The following is a 19,716-nucleotide window of genomic DNA, read 5'->3' as shown; positions in this document are numbered from 1 at the left end:
GAGGCTGAAATAAGATGTAGGTACCAAAGGGTCCTAATACAAAAAGTGGGAAAGAAACATTCAGAATGGCAGTTGTACTAGGCCTAGAAACAAAAGCCACAACTGATGCAGGAGGATGAAGGGGTACAACAGGAATATCTCCAGGCCAAAACCAGAAAAAGTTTAATGTAGCCAATCGTTTATGAGTTTCATCTGAATCTGTTCCCTTCTTTATTCTTATCCTTCTCTCTCTCATCAAGCTAAAGAGGAGTTTATTTTGTTGGTATTTCAGAACACTCTCTCATTTCTTTTAGATTCTTTGGTTTTTCTTGTATCCTAAGCTGAGGACTAAATTCTTTCTCGGGGCCTCTATTTGTCTTTAATAATGAAGCCATTCAAGGCCACACTTTTCTGAGAACAACAACAATAAAAAATCATTTAAAAATGTTACTGATGGCCATTTAATAGGTCTTTTATAGAATATTTGGGAACAAATAGTAACAGATATACAGAAAACTAAGGAAACAAAAAAGGAAAGTTAATGCTTAAAAATGTATGAGAAAGGAAAAAAATCATAATATAAGTCTTGGCTCGGAAGTAAGTGATATTCACTTATTATTACAAATGTGTGAACAATTTATTGAAAAATTGTGATATAACCGTAATTTTTTTTTTAAAGGGAGGATATTTTGGATGGCTGGGTATGAGATCTTAGAAAAACTAATTCTCAACCAACAAAACAAGAAGTCAATAGATAGTATCAAGTATCTATAAATCAAGAAATAACTACTTAAGCATAGAGCTATCAGAAGAAAAAAATAGAAGAGTTGAAAATCATTGTCTCAGGAGCCGCCTGGAAAGAAATATTAGCAAGGTGCTACTTTTAAATCTTAAGCCTATATGAGGTTTAAACTATTATATAAAATGATGATTAATTTATTTAAATAACTTAATAAAAAGCAGCCTAAATTTTTGTTCTTTTAGAAGGGAAAGTGAGAGAGGACAGAGAAAAAGGGTGAGGGAGGAAGAAGGAGAAGGAAAGAATGAAGGATCAGTAAAAGAGAAACTATAGAGAGAGAGCAGACTAGAAAACATCTTAGAAAGTAGCTTTCTTAAAATGTTTTTCATTAAATGTAAAAGAGGTAATCAAAGTAATTTAACCTGATTGCTAATTACTAACTCCGGAATGTGTTAATTGTTGTACCACATTTGTAAATAAGAAATAAGTATCAGTAAAATATGGCTTAATTACTTACACTGTATTTCTTCATTCACTCCCCCATCAGCACCCTAATTCAGCCTACTCCTCTTGTGCCTAGATGTCCACAACTCCCTCCCACCAACCATCCTGCTCTAGTCCCAGCTCAGGATCATTTCACAGAAGACCCTATCTTCATAATGGCACTCCCAGCTCAAGAACTTATCGCAGTCCACTGCCTCGATGTAAAGCACTCTGCCTGGCTTTGAAGGCCCTGCGTCTACCTCTCCTCACATCCAATAAGTTCCCAGGACACATCCTCTGTGCCGGTCACTAATGCCTACTTCTCGAACTGCCATTCTCCCTTTATGGGTCATGCTGCTTGGTCACTCCCCTCCCCCCAAACAAAAAGTGTCTATTTACCTCTAAACCACTGCCTTTATGGGTCATGCTGCTTGGTTACCCCCCTCCCCTCAAACAAAAAGTGTCTATTTGCCTCTCTCATCTACCCAAATTCTCGTGTCACAGTCCACCTCAAACCATAGTGCCTCTAAATTGCCTTCTCTGAGATGTCCCCAGCACACAGATTTAGGCCTTTTCTAATGACTCTTACAAATACTGCCTTCACCTCATAATTAGCACCTATGTAAATACGTTCCTATTCTCTATTTCTGTATTATATTTTCATGGCCTATTTTGTTTTCCTATAATTGTAAACAGTTCTGTATCAGGAAACATACTGAACTCCTCTATACTCTATAATAATTAAAATCATAAATGGAGCCCAGTAATGCTTTTTGATTGTTTAAAAATATGTATTTTACAGCACCCAGTGCATTTTCACACACATGCCACATACTTAGGATATGTTGAATGGTTGATTGATTAACCCACTTTAAATGTACTAAATAAACACACTGCATTTTTAAAGCTGTCAAATTCCTTGACCATTAACCTTTGATATTTAACCACTGCCCTTCATCTTTCCGGGCTGAATCTGTGCTTTAGCTGTATCATCACACATTTCAATTTTCTAATTTAGAAAAAAAATAAATGTAATGCAGTATGTAAAAATTTTACAAAAGATGATTCAGATACATGGTGATCAAAAAAAATGTGTTACTAGAATTCATCTCTAAATTGTCTTTATAATAGGTATCTTACTTCATTCCCAATTAAAATTAAATGGCTTTAAAATTAAATGGAATGTGGAATGTGGCATGATAGGCATTGAGAGGAAAGAGCTTCTGAAAAGTTTTCTTTGAAATCCATGTTACCCAAATGTCAATATTTTAGGAATAAACATCCAGTAAGAGTTTGGTGGTAAAGAAGAGTGATACGGTAAGAGAAATAAATGTGAGAAAAGCTTTGGTTCTCATGTGCGCAAAATCTTACTTCTAGTAAAAGAACCATGTGTCCCACCCAAAACTGTATTATTCCAGTTTTGAGGGATGTTTTGATTCTCCCCTTCCATCTTCATAAGGCAAAAAGTACATAAATGGACTGCAACTACAAAGAGAAAAAATTCTATCAAATTTTTTATAGAAAATTTCAAAATACCTATCATTTAGAAAACACACGTGTAAAGTTCCTAGTCTCCAGACAACGGGTTGGCATTAGCCACACTATATTGCTGGGAAAAGGCTATGTCCTAATATAAAAGAACTGTTTTTGTCTTAGTTCCTGGAAATTTGCAGAGCTATGTTAAAGAAAAAGAGAAGCCAAATTGGGCACGTTAGCATGAACAGACATCCAATAAACAGCAACAGAATGGAGGAAATTTACACCCCTTTGTTCAGACAATTAAAAACAATTAACACTTTTCTCATCAACAAGCCAGCTTCAAATGTTGTGTACAAAATTCACAAGCAGTAGCATACTGCCAGTAGCATACATGACTCCTTAGTCTTTATAGAAAACTGTTTTTTGTCTCACTTGCTCTGCAAGTATTTTAACAATTGCCTTTGGTAACTTAAGGAGAGAATTTGGCACAGAGAATGTGTTAAAATGTACATGAAAGCTGCCTGCCAAGGTAATGGTACAGAACAGGTGCTATCCAATTCAGAAGGTGGACGCAAAAGAAGGAAACCAACAGACGGAATAAGCACAGGAAGTGACCCCGAAACAGGGCAGCCGGCGCCTCATACTGTTCCCCCCACCTGGCCCAGCCAGAGCCAGCCCTCTGTCAATTGTCCGGCCAACAGTTGTTTACACATCCCACTGATAGGCCTGGCCACATCGTCTGCCTTTCTTTCTTTTTAAAAAAATTTCTTTCTCTTACTAGACGAAAGCCTGTTTTGTGAACTTTTGATTCACTTCTTTACTCTAAATATATAAAGGAGTTAGTGGTGTTTCTGATTTGTTTGAGCTCTTGCTACAATAAAGAAAATAATCATTTTTGTCTTATTTGTTAGAAATCCCCTTTTGCCGTTACAGGTGTTATTGAAGGATTTGGGGCTGATTTCTTTGGGCACTTTCTTACTTTAAAGGAAGTAATTAGGTTTTCATTTTACTTATTAGAAATTCATACTTGCTGTTAAAGACAGAGGGTCATGTTTTTGCTAAAGTCGTTTAGCAGTATGAGGACATTTAGAATGCCTCTATGGTCCAACTTTAATCTCTTCATTAGTATTATTTCACCTGGACCAGCTGTAACCTAGAGGCAGGGCTGTTAAACTTGAGATCAGATACCAACAGTTGTGGGGAAGCAAGTTCCTACACTAAATGTTCCTAAAGTGAAGTTCTTAGTACTCAGTATGACTGTGTGGTACAGAACCCTAAGTAGTCAATTAGTAGGGGAGGAAACAAATATTTTTTTTCCTCTACTCATTTTAGGTTCATTGGCTAGGTCCCTGTTAATTAGACTGACAAAAGACAGATTAACAAAAGAAAAACAAATTCATTTACATGTGCATTGAGCATACATAAGAGAGAACTCAGAGACAAATACCTCAAAGGGATGGTTGGAATTTGGGGTCTATAGACCTAATTCACTAGGGGAAGGGGAAGGGGAGAAAGGGCACTTATAGAAAAACAAAGGACATTTTGGAAAGATAAAAGGGACCTTAGAAGAACCAATGGGGATATGTCAGTCTTGTGACAAAGTCTGTTTGGGTGTGATGAGAAGATTACAGTAGCTTTGCAGAAGATTTATTGACTTTTTTTTTTTTTTTTTTGCAGTACGCAGCCTTCTCACTGTTGTGGCCTCTCCCATTGCGGAGCACAGGCTCCCGACACAGGCTCAGCGGCCATGGCTTACGGGCCCAGCCGCTCCACGGTATGTGGGATCTTCCCGGACCAGGGCACAAACCCGTGCCCCCTGCATTGGCAGGTGGACTCTCAACCACTGCGCCACCAGGGTAGCCCAATTTAGTGACTTTTGAGATCTTTGGGGAGGCTCTGCTTTTAGGCAGATATGAGATTTCAGAAACTAAATACATTCAGCTCAAAATCATTTTGATGCCCAATCCCAAAGTATTGACATATACACACTACTATATATAAAAGAGATAACTAATAAGAACCTGCTGTATAGCACAGGGAACTCTACTTGATACTCTGTAATGGCCTATATGGGAAAAGAATCTAAAAAAAAAAAGTGGGTATATGTATAACTGATTCACTTTGCTGTACACCTGAAACTAACACAACATTGTAAATCAACTATACTCCAATCAAAATTTTTAAAAAATGAAAACTAGGGACAAAAAAATCATTTTGATGACAAAGAAGCATATTTTGGGGTGGCATATCCTGATCCTTCACAACATTTCCAGATCTACTGCTCTCATTTCGGCCTCTTTTCAACTTTCATTAGACTTTCTTTAATTTGGCTATTCTTAACCTGTATTTTGAGTGATAGCAAGCCAGAGAAATGTCCATTTTTCCAAAACATTAGGCAGAATTTCTTTGAGAACTGCCTCTTCTTCACTTTGCAAAATGTTAACATTACCCTATGAACAACAGGTGAGTCTAAGGTTGAGAGATTCTGTGTGCAACTTGGTATCCTTGTTCATATTTTCTTTATTGCTATATATATATATATATATATATATATATATATATATATATATAGTTTAGGTTTGATATATATATATAGATATATAGATATCTATATCTATACATATAGAGAGATATGTAGATATTTTTTGTGTGTGTGTGGTACGCGGGCCTCTCACTGTTGCAGCCTCTCTTGTTGCAGAGCACAGGCTCCAGATGTGCAGGCTCAGCGGCCATGGCTCACGGGCCCAGCCGCTCCGCGGCATGTGGGATCTTCCCGGACTGGGGCGCGAACCCGTGTCCCCTGCATCGGCAGGTGGACTCTCAACCACTGCACCACCAGGGAAGCCCAGGTTTTATATTTTTAAAAGTTATTTTCATTTTAGAAGAAAATATTTTAAATGTCCTAAAATTATCGAGTTTATTGAAACTTCCAGTTTGTGTCTATCCTTAGGTCACTAAAATATCACATGAGAGCTGATATCCTACTCTGTGTAGCCTTGGGTGGGTGTCTTAGTCCTTCCAGAATTTTATGTGGCCATACCAAAAAAAAAAAAAAAAAATCACAGAAATGCTCCACGGGTTTCAAGCCCAATCTGGCAGCAAGGTGACCATAAAACAGCACATTTTAAAGGAATAACTCCAGAAAAGACGGTCATAGTGAAGTCTCTAGAATGGAGAACTTTACAATGGTAAGTTTTTTTGTAACTGAACCCAAAGTGTCCACACTATACAATAATATACACCAGTAAAGTAATTTTGTGATTTGTAAATCACCATATTTTTTAAAGACTCCTCATTAGTTTTTCATACAAAACAAGTACACTTTATCTTCTTGATACATTATCTTATATGATTAATTTAATGATAGTTATCATCTCTTTCTCATTGCAAAAGAAAGCTTTTATAATGTATATTGACTTTACAATTTTCTAGAGTTAAAATAAATAAAACTTGGATATATTGGCTATTTCTTCTTTTGCTAAAAATCATTTTCTTCACTTATTCTTAGCTTTCTTCAAACCTTTTTTATGTCTTTAAAGAGAATTTACTGACATACATTTTTTCACTTATAAGTTGATACATTATTGTTTATTTTAAAAATTGCATTTTGTATTGATTTTGATGGAGTCCCCTTACTATGAATCTAAAAGTCAAGAGGAGATGCAGAAAGCAGTTTTGCCATTTGTGACAACTGATCAGGGAAAGAGGAGTATATGGCTTTAAGTAGTCAGTCTTTGTGGGGACCCTCTGTTGGGTCAATCTATCCATTCCCCAGAATTTACATTTGATCCTGTCATTCCACACCACAAACCCTGAGAGCCTGCTATGTGCAAAATACTGCAACAGATCCTAGGAAAACAAGGTGCATCAGCCCAGGTCCTTGCTCACAAAGACCTTATATTCTAGGAAATATATTCTATTTATGTAGGTGTGAAGGAGGAAGAATGGCCTGCCTTCCTGGTTATTAGATATAGGAAGCTGGCCCTGTGAGAATTTCATCAGCCTAGTTTGAAGAAAATATTCAGTATCAGATGAAATCTTTCCAGTTTAACTGCTACTGTTCACAATTATACCTGAATTCCTTGATATAGTTCAGAATGACATTCATGATGTGCCCCTTCCTGAATTCTTTAGGCACACCTCCCTATCTTAAACACTACACTTCAGACACCATAACTACTTTGTAACCAGAATTTAATATTTTTCCATCCTCTGCCACATCCCTCCTTGAGCACTTATCTCTAATCTGGCTTAGATGCCCACCTCATTTCTCACTTTGTACCCCATGCTTATCCCTACTGTTTTCACTCATCACATGTTGGGGTACTTGCCTGTTCTTGACCGTTTGTCACTAGACTGTAAGCCCCTGAGAAATAGATACATAATCTTCACCATCATGTCCTCAGTGTAAAATAGCTCCCACTTAATAGGTGCTCAATAAATATTTGTTGCATGAATGAGTGAATTGCTTCCACTTCTATTTTTCAAGAGAAACAGAATATTCCTAATTGGTCCATTCTATTATCTTTCAAGTAGAAAGCTAAATAACCCTAAATGATCCATAATCTATAACTAATTATACTGATTAAAATCTCTTAAAGTATAATTATATGAAGATTTACTTTAATTTAATATCCATGGTAAAAGTAACAACTGTTAGCAATTTCTAATTAGTTGCTTTTCTTTCAAATCCATATTAATTTAGGATTCAAATACCACTGTGATACATTCACATAAGCTAATTCATATAGCTAATTCATATAGCATATGGCTCAGAGTAAGTGCTCACTAATGTCAGCATGATGGCAGTAGTGCTGGTGGACTAGTTTATGGTAATGGCAATAATGAATGTGTATCAGTAATGTTATATATAAATCATATGAAAGACATATATCCAAGATAATATTATAAAGAAAGAGTGATAAAAATTTGGACACCTATTTCAAAATACAGGAAAAGCATAATCATATATCTTCTTTTCAAGTAATTGTTATTAGAATTATTATTAGATTAAGTATTATAATAACAAACCATCATATTAGGGAAGAGGATGCGAATTATAATCATATAATTTTACAATGCTCTGTAGGGCACGGAATTATTCTCTCTAATGTCCAAAAATGCAAGTAAATGATATTGACATTGAAATGCTTTTTGACAAAAACAGCCGTTACAGAGAGAAAGAGAGAAAAATGTTTTTATACTCTCTAACTGCTCAAACCGTTTTACAAATATTTATAAAAGGTCACCAATAGAGGGCTTACCTGGGGTCAAGTGAAAGAGGCCCTAAACCATCAAAAGCTATTTCCAATGTCCAGGTGGGAGATCTAAAACAGAGAATAACAAAGACAGTTTGTGACAAAGCTGACACACAGTATCCTGGAAGGAGTGAAATCAATTGTGACATTTTTCATTTATTTGTAAATGCCTCTTTGGCAGTACACTCACTCAAAATGACAGTTGCTTCTTACAGAATAGGGGAGGTGATGGTAAAATAGAGGAATCCTGACAGTTGCTTTAATGAGATTCTGCATTAGGGCTATTCTAACACTTTCCCCCAACAAGGAGCCTGCCCTTCATTTTCAATATCATAACTCAGTAATTTGGAAAATGTTATCTCTGTGAAAACTAAACCAGTGAGTCCTTAATAGCCATTGCTCAGTTTATTTTCCTCTTATCTTTCAATTAGAAGAACACATTCTAAAGCAAGTATCTGAATAAATGTCAGCCATACAGACCAATTATATCACTTATTAAAAGAGTACTGTTTTTATTAAGAAACAGTAACATGGAGTGTGACTGAATAACTCAAGACACACTCTCCAGTAACTCAGTATTTGTTTGGAAATATCAGGGAGTACAATATAAGCTACATGTTTAAAGGCTTTACTTTCTATATTTTAATAAGTTCCTCTGGAAAAGGAAATTATTGCCAAGGTAGTTTCACTAGTCTTTAAAATTTGAGCAACTCCTAATTAAGCAGTCTTAATGAAGATTCCATGTCATTTCTTCATTTAATTATTTGATCATATGTTAAGTGCTTGGTGCAAAGCAACTGGCCTAAGCCCATTTCTTTAAAAAAATGTAAATTATACTGTGCAAGGAAAATGCAATCCAACTCAGGCTTAGCCCAACACCTATCACCTATTAGTCAACAAATAGGTAGTTGCTGAACTGGTAAGCTGCACAAAATCAAATCTCTGTGCATAGCAAAATGCATTTTGGCGTTTCACTGCATTATGGGTTCAAAGTCTAGACTCCAGAGAAATGAATTAATTATGAGACCTCGGAGAAGTAACAAACTCTCTGGGTTCCAATATCATTTTCTATGAAGTAGAGTTAGTACTATTTACTGCATGTGATTTCTGTAGTGATTATACAAATGTTGGGGCAGTAATAAAGCACCTAGCACAGTTCGTGGCTCAAAATATGCTGTTAATAAAGGGTACCTGTTATAATTATGAAGCTTTACTTTAACCAAAACAAATGACATCTGTCTCACATAAAACAAGAACAAAGTAGCAACAATAAATAAGTAAAAAGAGGAAACCGTGGCTGCAGGATACTAAGATAAGACCTTCAGTTCTATCTCTCTTCCAGTAACAGCCTCTTTGCAACTCAGTTCTCTCATCACAAAAATGGGACTAATGTCCCTACCTTTACATAAAACCCCATCTCGGCTTGGCTATGAAGGCTGTCTGGGTATTTAAGTACCCCAAAATCATACGTTCTTGGAAAATGTACAGTGACTATGGCAGTGAGCATCATTTCACATTGGCAAATTAACTGTGGTTTAAGATTTTGTGTTGGAAACCTTACCCTGCTGGCCGCTGATTAATTTTTAGGTACTGCTCAGTAGAGATGGAAAAGTTCTTGAGCAGCTAAATATGTGCAGATTCATGGAGAGTTTTGTTTCCTTATTCTATCCTTAGTTTACCTAGAGCAGTGGTTCTCAAACTTAGCTATACATTAAAATCACCAGGATTTTTATAAAATGTTATTGATAATATCTATGTGCAACCCAGCACAATTAAATCAACATATTTTTTAAAAGCTTTCCAAATAATTCTAATGTGCAGCTAGGGTTTAGAACCACTAGCTTAAAGTCTGATGCTTTGTTTCTCCAATAAACACTATTGGCTTCCTATACAAACCCTTGTTTCCTCTTTTTTGATAGGCAGAGCCCTGATTCATCTTAGGTGTCTTTCTTCCCCAAGGAACTATGGGAAGGATGACTTATGCCCAGGTTCAGGCCAATCGGATTAGACTCAGCCAATCGTAGTGAACCCATTTCCTTTGCCAGGAATTGATTTAAGGGTATATATATTATCCACATCTAGCCAACAATATGCAAGGAAACATATTCTGGGGGCTTCTAGCAAAGTTTTCCACCCTCCTAACAAAATGCTTTTCCTTCTGCTGTTGTATATGGATATGAGGCCTAGAAATGCTTTAGTCATCTTGACAGCATGGAGGAAGTTAATCTGAGGATATAGCTAATATCTTGAGAATGGCAGAGCAGAAGGGTAGAAACAGATTCTGTGACAATGTCATTCAGCTGCTGAATTAACTTGTCCCACTTCTGGAATTATGTAAAATAAATTCAAACAGCATCAGAGCACTTTGATTTACATAGCATCCCCCAAAAAATATTAAAAAAGAAAAAAGCTATATCCCAAGCCTAAGTTTAGCTCAAAAATATCTGTCATTGTTTATATTTTGAAATCCTTATGAACTAAACCAATTGGTGAAAAATGTCACTTTTTCTTAAAAACTAAATAGTGTCAGTTTTACTTAAGTGGCTTTATAGCACTTATTTTTACTAAGAAATAGTGTGTTGTAACAGACATAAGAAATTTAATAGCAGATCTTATCATTCAAATATTTTTCAGAAGTACTAATTACTTCTAATTTTTACATACACATAATGTACAATATTAAATATATTTTTATACCGTATGTACAAATACGTGCATGTATTTGCTTTTTTAAGTTATTGCCAACCACATGGTGCTTAAAGTAGAGAAAATGAGTTTTTTTAATATCTAATCACAATAATCCCATCATTTCCTAATAACTGTGTTTTTCCTTTTAATTGATTCTATGTATAACTTGCATTCCTTGCAAGTAGTATGTCTTACTGTCAAAAGTCCATATTATAATTTTGCTTCCAAAATGTCCTTTTACTAGAGCAGTAATTTCCTAACTCAAAGAATACAAGGGATATTTTGGAATGATGTTTTACTGTCAACCACACAGTTGTAATGCGATTAAAAGGAATTTGTTCCAAGATCTACTATGGAGTTTTAAAGTGGCACACACTGTAATCAACATGCTCCAACTTGCCACTTTAAAATCTGGTTACTTCCAAACTCTCTAAGTTCTTTTGTGTTGCTTTCTCTCTCTATCCCATCTGCAATTTCTCTATTATTTATTCAACAATAAAAAAATCACCAGCACTTTTGTGGAAAGGGAGGAAACTAGACTACCCTTGGCAGGTGGTATTTGCTAGATAAAGAAGACAGCAACATGTATTACGAGTCTTAGCTTTTGGGAGCCAGCAGAGATGACTGGCCAGGGGAAAACAGGAAGTGGGGCTGGGGGAGAGCTCGTGACGTGATCTCTTCCCACACAACCCACCAAATCTTCAATTAATTTACAAACTTACAACTGTCATGGTATGCTTAATGTGATGAATTTCTTGTGAAAGCCAATAGGGGATATAGTTTTGGTGCAGGACCAAGTGAGTTTAAAAAGCTGAAACTAAGTGGGTTCCATGAAGGAGGAAAAGAGTGCTGGGGGGAAAAAAGGGCAGAAATTCTGAGAACATTCCCTTCCTAGATCAGGGTGTGAAACGGGCACTTGAACCAATTTTCCCTCAGTAGTTTGGGAAACCTCAATGTATCTTTTATCTCCCTCATTATTCTACAAGCCCCTGAGACCAATGCTGCCTTTTACTCTTTGAATCACAACAGAACACAATAAATGAATTTGATTCAGGTGGGAGAGCTCCTCCAGAAAGGGTCTTTGTCTCTGCTACTCCCAAATTTAGGCAAGCTCTGTAAGCAACTTTCCTTTTCTATTCAAAATATTAATAAGACTGACTTCTCCATAGCGCTAAGAACTTGGCAGAGCTGAAAATCTCATGGGTGACTTTAGTTCAGGGTCAAATCTGTATCTCTGGATCACTTATTGCTTTGTAGAGGATACAGGATTGCTTCCACCCCTCAAGCCCTGCTCTTAACACAGTTCCTGACAGCTACTACTACTTAATAAGAGTAAGAAAGAGTCTCAAAAGTGCAGTATGTTTTCCTGAACTTCATCTGGAGCTCCAAGTTCCATTTCTGGTATCTTTTCCTCTCTACAAAAGATGGGAGTTTCTAAAGTCACAGTAATGGATCTGCACGCTCTAAAATATTATAGGTGCTCATGTCTGTCTTCAATCCTCCTCCTCCAAAGATAAGTACCTGACATCATCTCTGCAGGGACTTTCACAAAGTAGAGACATAATAAATGTCTGGTTCATTGAACTAAATTATACATGAAGTACCTATTGTTTGCTCTCTTTTTATTTATGCTATAACTATGCTTAGATAATGAATTTATCTTTTGGAGCACTAAAATACAACCATTAGGATCAGATATTTTATTTCACAAGTACAAAAATCAACATTGGTCTTAAAAAGTTCTACAAATTTTTAAGAGGAATTTAATATTTTGAAGTTTATTTCTGGAGGCAAGCCCTTATTTCTTGTGAATTTCATTTCATTGATAGAAATATATGAGGCGTGTTAAGAACCATCGGTATTTCAGTTGTAATTATTAAGGAAAATTGTATTACAATGCAGACAGGTAATCCTGAGGCCCAGCAGAGCAATAATGATTAACAACACGCTCTAGAGGGAGTATAAATTTTAATACTATCAGTCATAAAATCCATGTTTCTAAGGTTACAAAACAGAATCAAGTTTACCAAAAAGCAAATAATTCATTTTGCTTAGGGGTTTCTTGTTTCATCTCTGATTTTTAAATAATCAGCATCATCTCCCCAGAGCAGGAAAACTATACCTACCTGCAAATGAACTATATGAAGTTCTAAAATCCTTACAGAGAATTCTCTCACTGGATTCTGCTCCTCGTAAGTTCTATTACCAGTATTTATTCAAACTTACTTTTAAAAAGATAAGTGAGACTTCAGGGAGGTGGCATTTACATGGATTTTATTTGCTGATGATAATGATGACAGACCATGCCTCTTTATAAGATGGGTTAGAGATTAATCCCACACTAATCACAGTACTTTTTGAGAGCTGATCTCAATTCTGGACTCTAAACTAAAACTAAAATAATCCAAAAAAATATGCAGAAAGTCATGGAAATGACTAAAAAGGCTAGAACTCAATGAGTAAAAGTGCAGGAGAATGTGATGAAAATCAGTGAAGAATATTGAGAAACACAACATGCATACAAACAAAGCCAAATAAACTCAAACATCAATAGATTTTTACTGACACTATCTCATGATAACTTGTTTGTTTTAATGCTTTTTAATACCCATAATCTTACATATTATTTTTCAAGTCACATGAGCTATATAAGTCAATGTGTTTAACTTCAATTTCTTCAACAAATTAGTTAATAGTTTCACAAAATAAGGTGATCATACGAGATGAATCAGTTGTCCCATTCAATATTTTAATAGTCACATTTCCTATTTTCTATGATTGTGATACTTTGTAATTTATAAAAGGCTATCCCTATAATTCTAAGCATGCTATGGGAGTTTATAATCTAAAGGAAAGGAAAAGACTAACATATGAAACAGTAGGCATATTTAATCAATACTATTGATGCTCTTAGGAAAACCTAGTGAGGAGAGTTAATCCTTCCTGCAAAGAAAGTAAGAAACATCAAGTTGGAATAAACTCTCATGTGTGTATTTAGCTCTGTCTACTTCAGGGATTGGCAAACTTTTTTTCTGTAAAGGTCCATATCAGAAATACTTTTGGCTTTGCTGAACATATGGTCTCTGTTGCAACTATTCAGTTTTCCTGTTCCAATGTGAAAAAGCCATAGACAGTACGTAAACAAATTAGCATGGGTGTGTATGTTCAAATAAAACTTTATTTTTGAAAACAGCTGGGGGGTATAACTTGACAAATCCCAGTCAAGTTCATCATTGAGAAGTTATGCATCCCATTTTCAATATGGAATAGAAAGCAAGAAAGGGACAGGCCAGGTAGAATTTTTTGTAGATACACCCTGGAATCCAGAACACCAAAAACACTTATATTTGAATGTAATTTTTTTTTTTTTTTTTTTTTTTTGTGGTACGTGGGCCTCTCACCATTGTGGCCTCTCCTGCTGTGGAGCACAGGCTCTGGACGCGCAGGCCCAGTGGCCATGGCTCACGGGCCTAGCCGCTCCGCGGCATGTGGGATCCTCCCAGACCAGGGCACAAACCCGTGTCCCCTGCATCGGCAGGTGGATTCTCAACCACTGCGCCACCAGGGAAGCCCCAGATTGTAATTTCAATAAAATATGATGGGTGATTTTTTTGACCATTGTTCCACATTTTCCATGCAAATTCCTCCCTCCATTAGGACAGATTCTTTAGAACCTGTCATCTAGATAAAGCTCTTCCTAAGCATCCTGTCATTGAATTTCCTTGGCAACTGAGATGGCTTTAAGATGACAGTCTACATATCAAATTTTGACAATTAAAAGATTAAATTTTTTTTTTTTTTTTTTTTTTTTGCAGTACCTGGGCTTCTCAGTGTTGTGGCCTCTCCCTTTGCGGAGCACAGGCTCCAGACGCGCAGGCTCAGTGGCCATGGCTCACGGGCCCAGCCTCTCCGCGGTATGTGGGATCTTCCCAGACTGGGGCACGAACCCGCGTCCCCTGCATCGGCAGGCAGACTCTCAACCACTGTGTCACCAGGGAAGCCCGCTTAATTACATTTTTAAATAAAAATAAAGGACGTTTTTTCTATCACTCAGATGTGCCCCAACTTTCTACCTTTTTTTCCCAGAAAACAGTATTTCATTACATCAGAAGGTAAAACAAAATTATTAAATAAGTACAAGCACCCTGAAACATCATAGCAAGTTCCTCCTTTCACTCCATCCTCCTTCATGAAATATATCACAACACATTCAAAATTCTGAACAGAAATGTTGTAATATGGCTCTCAATTATTTCAGTGATAAAACACTAATAAAAAATTTCAGTGTTACAAAATGCAATTGCTGAACATGAGCTAGTCATTTAAAAATTCGACTAACTAAAATTTCCTTTTCCTCTAATATTGTTTCCTGTATAAAAGTTATGAAAAGTGATCATGATGTAATCACAAATAATAATAGCTAATATTATTATATGCCAGGCAATATGTCAAGTGTTATACATTTATTAAATCATTTAACACTCAAACAACCCTATATAAAAATTCAGGTACTATTATTACTCTCATTATACAATGATGAAGAAACTGTGCTTGTCTAAAATCACAGGGCTACTAAGAAGCAGAGCTAGGATTTGAAAGCAGGTGTTCTAGGCTCCCAGTGCTAGTGAGGTCAAGGCCTTGATTCAGTGTCTGCACAGGAATGCTAGTCTCCTGGCACAGTCAGTCTGCCCTACACTCTGTCTGGGAAACATCACCACTGACAAAGAGGATGATGAAATAAGAGATGGAGGTGAATGCAGAGAAGAACAAGCCAAAAATGGTAGAAAGTGTGTGTGGGGGGGTCCAAACGTCATTTATTCAACAAATGCTACAGGCCAGTAATCCTCCTTACAGACATGGCAACCACATTTATTTCAGGCTTTGGAATCTGATCAGCCTGTTTAAAACCTTGCTCCACTACTTTTTTGATTACTTGCTTAAAATTTAGGAAACTCATAATCCTCTTACATAAAATGAGGATACAAATCAGGGTTGTTTTTCAGAGATGTTATGAAGATTAAATGATCTCATGAGGGCCTGATACATAGTGCGTGCCCCCCAAATGGTAGCTGCTACTATCATTCAGGGTTTTATTCATTTTAAATATGGAAGTGTCAAATAGTATGTTGAAAGATAACAGACATCTGGATAAAAAGTTAAAAATGTATCCAATCATTTGAATGGCCTGTCTTTTGGGTTTCTCAAAAATGTGCTTATTATCTACCATGTACTAAACTTTATAAGAAAAAAAAAAAAACCCAGCTGTGGTTAGTCATAAAGACAAACTCTCTAGAAGACTGACTGGATTTTTCACTTTCATCTGAAGACATTACATGTATACAACGGTTAAGACATTATTTCAATTTACTGAGCTTCCTACATTGTCTACGGCTACAGTATGTTTTGACAATTTCTTCAGTCTTCAGCAAAGCTTACAAGGCCAGGCAGGCTGAACACCCCCTCCTACAAACATATGCTTATTTCCAGTTGAAAGCCACTTCATCTATTTTTCCCAGTGCACCATAAAAATATCATTTTATCACTGTCTATGTGTCCCTTGATACACCAAAGATAGAATTGTTTTGGATGTCATCTGATGTCATCATTAAATGAGGTAGTGACAATCGTATTTTAATGTAGTTAAATCATACTCCAGTAAAATTTTTAACATATGATGCTATTAATTATGTAACATTGCAAACAAACAAAGAAACAGATCATGTTTCAAGGAGTTTTTGTTAACTCAAAGGAGGGAAAAAAGAGAAAGACAAAAAAGGAAGAAATAAAGAGACAAACTATATTCAAAGAAAAAAAAATTCTTTTGTAATTTTCTCTTAAGAGAATTGCCTGAATTTACATTTTCCAAAGAAGACATACAAATGGCCAAAGGCACATGAAAAGATGCTCAGCTAATCGTCAAGGAAATGCAAAGCAAAATTACAATGAGCTATCACTTCACACCTGTCAGAGTGGCAATAATCAAAAAGACAAGAAATAACAAGTGTTGGTGAGGATGTACGAAAGGGGAACAAACACTTGTGCTCTGTTGGTAGGAATATAAATTGGTGCAGCCACTATGGCAAACAGAATGGAAGTAACACAAAAATTTAAAAAAAAAGAACTACCATATGACCCAGCAATTCCACTTTTGGGCATTTATGCCAAGAAAACAAAAACACAAATGCCAAAAGATATATGTACCCTCATGTTCACTCCAGTACTGTTTACAATAGCCAAGACAGGGAAACAACTTGTGGCCAGCAAGAGATGAATAGATGTTAAAAATGTGCCCCCGGGACAGACACAAAGTAGAATATTTTTCAGCCAAGGAAAAGAAAGAAATCTTGCCATTTGCAACAACATGGATGGACCTTAAGCGTATTATGCTAAGTGAAATACCTCAGAAAGAGAAAGACAAGTACCACGTGATCTCACTTATATGTAGAATCTAAAAAAAAAAAAAAAACCCTAAAAAAAACCTGAGCACATGGATATAGAGAACAGGCTGGTTGTTACCTGAGGGCGGGGTCAAAGATGGGGGCAGAGGGAGATAGATAACAGGGTTAAAAGGTACAAAATTCCAATTATGAAATGAATAAGTAATTGGGAATATATGCACGTCATGGTGACTATGGTAAATAATACCGTATTGCATTTTTGAAAGTAGCTGGGAGAGTGGACCTTGAAAGTTCTCACAAGAAAAAAGTTTCTCACAAGAAAAAAAAATGTTTGCAACTATGTATGGTGAACAGATGTTAACTGGCCTTATTGTGGTGATCACTTTGTAATACATACAAATATCAAATCATTAAATTGCACACCTGAAACTATTATAATGTTATATCAATTGTTATATTACTTATACCTCAAAAAGAGAATAAAGTACCTATTGGACTTGTGCTACTCTGTTCACAAACTGAATTTTAAAAGGAGGAAAGAGCAAAATAGTGTTACAGAACCATATGATTATGATTACTAAAATAATAAGACACATAATTAGGTTATATTTAAGCACAAGTTGGCAATGACCTGGCAATATATGAATAGCAAAGTCATAAATAAGGAAAAAGACATTTTCCCACAGATGAGATAAACAGCGTGAAGCCTCAGGTGGGTTAGAGTTAATGTGATTAGTTCCAGCAGTCAGCAAATCCCACGAGGTAGAATTTATCTTTCATCTGTTTTCAATTCATCCAGCTGGTACAGAGAAGTTTTTTTTTCCTGTCACTCCACTGTTGTCATCCTATCTTAGGTTCTGTTTTCAAACTTAAACCATCTATTACATCTTTGTTACAGGAAAGCTTAAACAAAGTGCATTTGTATAAGACATGCAGACAAAAATTTCAGAATACTCCATTGGGTGACTATCCTTGATCTTCACTTTTACAGAAAATTTATGTGAATTAAGCCAAAATTATACTGAAATAACAATATGAGTTATGACTATAAGAATTTGTATTAAGTATAACCAGAATATAAACGATGTGCTTTCCTCATGGGAGATTCTACATTTCTTCCAATGATATTGCCATTGTTTAAATATTTTTAATAAAACAAATGAGAGGTTGTTAAACATCAGTTTCATCATACAACAAGGTTACATTACCGAATCAGGTCCGTTTGCCTGACGAGCAGCAAGCCACACACTGAGATTCCCAGGTTTGCAGCAGAGAAAAGTTTTATTCACAAAGCAGCCAAGTGAGGAGATGAGAGAACAAACCTCAAATACGTGTCCCTGAAGGCAAGGGGCCTGGGCTATTTATGGGATAGAGCTGAGGCCGGGGAGTGTGAGGAAAAGTGATTAGAGGCAAGAAAAAGGTGAGGTAATTATTGTTAAGGTGGAGTTTTCAGCCCTCTGATGTCAAAAGGTCACCGAGCGGACATTGGTGCATGCCCAGTCGGAGGACTGGTGATCCCAACCAGTCTTAACCAGATTTAGCTCAAACTAGACACAGCTGACTCCAAATTTCTGGAAAGCAACTCTGGCAGAACATCTTGTTTAGGCTCTGTGACGCTTGGAGGACCTGCAAGTCTTTTGCAGCAACAATTAAAGCAAGCTTGATCAGTGAAGGCAGATTACAGGTGTAATGGATTTAACTGATGATTACCCTCATTTCAGTTAGTCATCTCTAAGCTCCTGGTTAGTGTTACATGACTACCAAAATGGTCCATCCACTAGCTCTACTAATACTGGGACAAAGTAGAGGACACATAAGATAATGATTCCATTGTACCCTGTGGGACACAGAGAATGCCACTGTACGTGGAATTTCTCTGAAAGGTATTGATACATTGAAAACAATAGGGTAAGAGAAGGGCAATGAAAGAAAGACAGGAAGCACCAAAACACACACACACACACAAACAGGCAAAAAAAAACCCCCAAAACCCACCACCCTTCACTCATTCATTCACTCTTTTAAACAACTATGCCAAGGGCTAACCTTGATGTTAACGGTGAAGCTTTTTAATAATCTTATGTTTCAAAGACTTATGAAAAAATATCCTTTGAAAATGTTATCTCCAAGTTTAAGAATATAAAATCTGTATACTGAGCATACTCTCCAACTGTTGGTTTGAGTCAGGATTATTGATTCTAATAAAACTCTCGTTAATACTTTTTGTTTGATATTCCTGTCTTGTAGGTGGGGTGTCTGAATGTGTGTGTGAGAAACAGATGGAGACAGAGAGATAAACACAAATAGACAGAGAGAGAGATAACTTGCTGACTCAAATAATTTTATGATATACCTTTGTAATGTCAGAGCTTTTCATACTCTGGATAACTCAAATCACTGAGGCTTTATCTTGAAAACACCCAGAATACAAAGAGACTTATCATGTAAGGGCTGCTATTTCTGTTTTCTTAAAAAGTTGCCCAGGTCTTTGAAAAGGCAACTGGGACTACCATGTGCTCAGTGCAATTAGAATAGATCTGAACTTTCTTATGCTTTACCCATCCTCTCCTTCACACAGCAATTTGCTGCAGAACAGGTAAGGAGAAGAGGCCTGGGATGGAGGACCACATTTACAAAGGCCCATAAACAAGAAAAATTATAAATCTTGAAGGAATTCAACCTGACTACAGCA

General features: G+C 36.3%; 1 protein-coding gene across 5 annotated transcripts in view; it reads right to left on the bottom strand.

Moving 5' to 3' along the window:
* NAALADL2 (N-acetylated alpha-linked acidic dipeptidase like 2) overlaps positions 1-19,716 on the bottom strand; it is a 1,532,395-nt gene that overhangs the window by 1,421,581 nt on the left and 91,098 nt on the right. For all 5 annotated transcript variants that reach the window (XM_081235898.1, XM_081235896.1, XM_081235895.1 and 2 more), the window contains one exon: positions 7,945-8,007. The gene's annotated coding sequence lies outside the window, so the exon portion shown is untranslated. The remainder of the gene's footprint in view (positions 1-7,944; positions 8,008-19,716) is intronic.

Source organism: Mesoplodon bidens (assembly GCF_964165515.1).
Source record: "Mesoplodon bidens genome assembly, chromosome: 5".
Taxonomy (NCBI): Eukaryota; Metazoa; Chordata; class Mammalia; order Artiodactyla; family Ziphiidae; genus Mesoplodon; species Mesoplodon bidens.
The sequence above is the reverse complement of the archived record's forward strand: the minus strand, read 5'-3'. Positions and strand labels throughout refer to the sequence as shown.